At 45.2% G+C, this 4,602-nt stretch overlaps 1 protein-coding gene across 1 annotated transcript in view; it reads right to left on the bottom strand.

Annotated features, from left to right (window-relative positions):
• The window catches only part of CUNH11orf53 (chromosome unknown C11orf53 homolog), a 12,651-nt gene extending 12,172 nt beyond the window's left edge, over nt 1–479 (bottom strand). The window contains exon 1 of the mRNA XM_006026636.1: nt 415–479. The gene's annotated coding sequence lies outside the window, so the exon portion shown is untranslated. The remainder of the gene's footprint in view (nt 1–414) is intronic.
• Between the last annotated feature and the right edge of the window lie 4,123 nt (nt 480–4,602).

Below are 4,602 nucleotides of genomic sequence, written 5' to 3'. Positions count from 1 at the left end.
AAAGAGAATTAGTGTTATCAGTTTAGTTAAACAGGGTGAGATTTGTGCCTCTTAGGATTCAAACCGCTCTGGGGTTCATTGGAATGGGAAATTAATTAGAGAGACTTCCATGTTCTTTGGACGGGACCCTCGATGCACAAACCTGCCTGCTTTCCCCCCAACGGTAATTTCTGGCATTATGGAAGAGATGCGCTCAGGTCCCACAGCAGCTACCCTAGACTAGACTAGACTAGACTTTTGTCCAAACCCCCAGGGTGCAAGCCTTTTTTCGACTTCCACTCCATGAAGTCCTACCTTTTTGAGGACGTTACTTCATGGGGATTTCAGTGGCACAGAAGCACGGCGCTCCGTGCAAATCCTCTTTAAAGCAAGAGGATTACGGGAAATGGCATTTCTCTTTCAAGCGGGACTTACACTGAATCGGGAGCCGCTGCTCTGCCGCGATCGCTTCTCCGCCAGGAGGTCTTTGACAGTGTGCTTCACTCTCACTCCTTGGTAAATGCGCTTGCTGTAGTCTGTCGGGACTGAGCAGAGGAAGCAGAGTTCAAGCAACGGGTAGAGTAAGTGGAACAGCTTGATAAAGGAAGGAGCAAATGCATTGTCACTTTGTCCAGCATCTTCCCATTGAGAGAGGATGTTTCCCAAAAGCTTACTATGTATTATTCAGGTTCATTTACTACTGAGTGGCCCCATCACAGGTCATAACCCTACTGGGCCAGCCACTGTGTAATAGCAGAACCCAAAGACAGTCTCTGCTGTACTGTACCATTCAGCAGGGAAGTCCTGGGGGCTCAGTAAGGGGCCACAGTGTGGTAAGAATAATTTTCTCCACCACAGGAATTGCTGGGAGGGGAAGGTAGGGAGCTCTTTGGCCTGTGTTATGCAGGAGACCAACCAAGATCATATATTGCAACTAATAGAGACCATTTATGTAGAGCTTTTTAGACCCTTTTACAAGGGAATTAGCCATGCAGCTCTCTCTAATTTCCATAGGGATTGTATTGTGAGGTTCCTTGCTTCCTTTGAAAAATAATAAGATGCTTTTGGGACCCTTGTTATTAGTATGTGGTATGTATAGTACCGGAGGCAGTATTGCTGCCCACGTAGTGAGGACAATTCCGAAAATGGCACAGCCAAAATACATTGGTGTGTCAATGAGTTTGAACCAACTGTGCAAAACTGGAACTAGTGAGAAGGAGCTAGTTCTTCAAACCCACTTTCTGTTTCCGTGAGCCAAAGAAAAGCGCCTTGGAGGCTGAGGCAGGTTTTCCTAAGCTATGTGCCAAGTGCGCACTGCTGCCTTTTGTGAAAGCATCAAGCACTTCTCCCCATGAGCAGTTAACATCATTAGGCAGGCCGGGGTTCACCTAGGGATAGCAAACTCCATTATCACGAAAGGTTGGTCTGTATTGATGGATTGTTTGAGAGCTCTTGGAGTTCCTGGTTCCTGGCCTTGTGCTCAGACCAGTCAATTTTAATTTGGTTTCTTAATGCCAGAGAGAATCTACCACTGCAGGAATCAAAGTGGGCTTTACTCTGCAGCTCCTCTGTACTCAGAGCCCAGTATTTGACTGTCTGTCCTCTCAGCCTCTTCACACTTAGGATGTGGTCACTTCAAGGACACCAAGCTGTGGTTTGCCTATGTCCACATGTGAAATATAGGTTAGCCAAATACTAGAGGTAGCAAAAAATAAGATTAGTTACCACCAATATGTTCAATTTGTTAATGATATTCTTATTAGTCATACTATTGAGAGTGGAAATGTGTAATGGAAGCATTCAGATAGTTTAAAGATCTTGGATATAACCCATTAATAGCCAGTAATTAGTAGTTAGAAACCATAGTTCACCAGCAGAATGGGTATTACCATACCTCCATGATTGACCCATGAGAGACACCCTATGGGCACGTCTCCATGAGATGCTAACTGTGCAGTAGACTAATTCTCCTGTGAATTAGCGTGTCACAGTGAAAGCCATGCTAATGTGCTAATGTGCAGTAGAATTAGTCTACTGTGCATTAGCGCCACTTAAGAGACGTGTGCTGGCGCTACTGCACAGTAGTGCCAATTACTGTGCATTAAGTTAGTACCTGTACTAACCTTATTGCACCATAATTATGGTGCATTAATGCACATGTAGACATACCCTATTACTACTACCAGCTCAAAGTCACTCCTTTAGCTCCAAGGGCACAAGTCAGGCCTTTGGGGCTGAAGGAGATCAAACTCTTGGCGATGACCCATGTTGGCAGAGTCAGGTAAAGGTCAGTGGAAAGGACAATTGTCTCCTCCTGCTCTCTGTGCGATGCTTGTGCCAAACGTGGCTTAGGAGGAGAGGCTTGAGAAGTCAGGAACTTCAGCATTACACACTTCTTTTCCATGCTCAGAGCCCTCTCTCTTACATTGCCTCTGCAGCGCCTGTCTCAAAGCTGGTCGTTAGTGTGGTCTGAAAGATGGAAGAGTTCTGCGGGCAGTTTCAGCAAGGCTTGGATATTTGACCAGTCAAATAAAGTTTGGTCCACTGACCCGTCAAATATCGATCAAAAATTGCCAATAGATCCAAATAATATGCAGGAAAAGCACCATTTTTTCCTAGAGAAATGTGTAAAAAAAATAATTAAAAAATCATATTTCTGTCAAAAAACTACAAAAAAATGTGGGTTTTTTGGCAATAGTGCTATAATCTTTGAATGATCAAAAACATATGTAGTCAATTGACAATATTTGACCGGTCAGCTGACCAGCTTGCCAAACCTAATTTCATCCTTATTGTCACCTCCCAGGATTCAGAAAGGAAAGGGGGCCTACATTGCAAAGATCCTAGTTTTTTATCAAACATGTTTTTATTTTGGTCTTTGGTAAAGATGTAAGGAGTTTGGAAGGATGGTTGAAGGTCTGCATGTACTGAAACTGCATTTTTGGTGAACAAAAATGTTCGGCAACCATTTCAAACAGAATTTTAATTTTAAAAACTCAGGATAAATGGAAAACGGGCAAATATTCTGTTTCTTTTTTCCCTACCAAACAAAATTCTGTTTCCAAAACAGATAGTCCTTCACCGGTGGAGGAAGAAACACATATAGCATGAAAAAATTCACCCCATGGTACAAGCAATCCTAGGCAAAGATAGGTAAGATATTTCCCAGAGTCACGAAGCAGTAGCTGCTGCTGAACTAACTGGGCTGGCACCACAGAAAGGGTTTTTGGGGGTATTTTTAATACTTCAGATTCTATTATCATTTCATTTTTTAAAAGGCTGAACTTCATTACACTGGGTCTAGGTGCCATCTGCCTGAGAGGTGTCCCTTGCTCCAAGACACAGCCCATACCTGGGTTGAGTTGGGCTCTCCCCATGAACAAAGCAGCCCCTGGCAGGGTTTGTCTCTGAGGGCACCTGGCCTCTGTGACTGGTTTCTTACTCCTGTTGGTTCAATGGTCTGAGCATGCTACAAAAAACATGTATTTGGCAGGGCTCGGGGAAAAGGTGCAGGGTTTGCTTCGCCCTGGTTAGCTGCTTTGCTTTACCAGATGGCTTGGATAACACATGATGTGCATGTGCTTGTCTGCATGGGCAGAGATGCGATATCAAAGTTGACTTGTTTCACCTAGAGACTCATGCTTGTGGTTATTATTCTATGTATCTAAAAGAACTGAATCGTTCCCAATGGGTATAAACCAGTGCACCTGATTTAACAGCAGTGGTGCTCCATCAGGTGACACCAGCTAAGAGCGTGGCCCATTGTGGTTAGGACCTGCAGGCTATAACTAGGCCTGGCATGTCTGATGGGACTGAAAGGCAGATGATGACAAGCAAGGCTTTTGTTCTCCATGATTTGTTTCAGTTTAAACCAAAAACTTTCCCTTGAATAGGGCAAGACGAAATAGCAAATCAACTTAGTAGAACATGGCCGTTCTTCAAAGGGCCTGCTAGCAGGTGGCAGGGGGTAAGTCAGTCAAAAAAACCATGGGGTAACCTGAGCAAAGGTATTCTTTAAAGGTGCCATTTGCCTCTGCGCAGAGCCCCAGCCCCAGGCTGTAATGATAACTGTAGCTCTCGCATAGCACGGTACTCCGATCTCAAGGCACTTTGCAAAGAGGTTGGTAATGGTATCATCGCCTCCATCCTATAGATGGGGAAACTGCAGCCCAGAAGAACAAAGAGACTCATGCGAAGTCACACAATAAGACAGTGGTGTGGTTGGGAGCAGGCCCCAGGTGCCAGCCGCGTGCCCCATTCACCAGGCCACAGCTGCTCAGGAAGAGGTGCACACAGGCAGAATCCATCTCTGCAAAGCCTGCCATTTGCTTGGCTGTTTTGACTGCCAGTGAGCCCAGGGATGCACCGGAGCACAAGCACAATAAGGCACCGGCTCCTTTATCCTCTCAGCTGGAGTCTGCCCACAGAAAGAGCCCGCACCTGTGGCTGCCGGTGAGGAGCGGAGCACAAGGCTTTTATTCAAATGTTACAGATGGAAACTTGATGTTCGAGTTAATCCCTCGGACAACAAACTGCCGTGTGTTTCCGGACAGAAAGCAAACAAGTGTCCCCAAGGGGAAGTGTTTGATCTCTTTAGAAATCTGATTTACCTTTCCACATTCC

Source organism: Alligator sinensis, unplaced genomic scaffold (assembly GCF_000455745.1).
Source record: "Alligator sinensis unplaced genomic scaffold, ASM45574v1 scaffold1241_1, whole genome shotgun sequence".
NCBI classification, from domain to species: domain Eukaryota; kingdom Metazoa; phylum Chordata; order Crocodylia; family Alligatoridae; genus Alligator; species Alligator sinensis.
The sequence above is the reverse complement of the archived record's forward strand: the minus strand, read 5'-3'. Positions and strand labels throughout refer to the sequence as shown.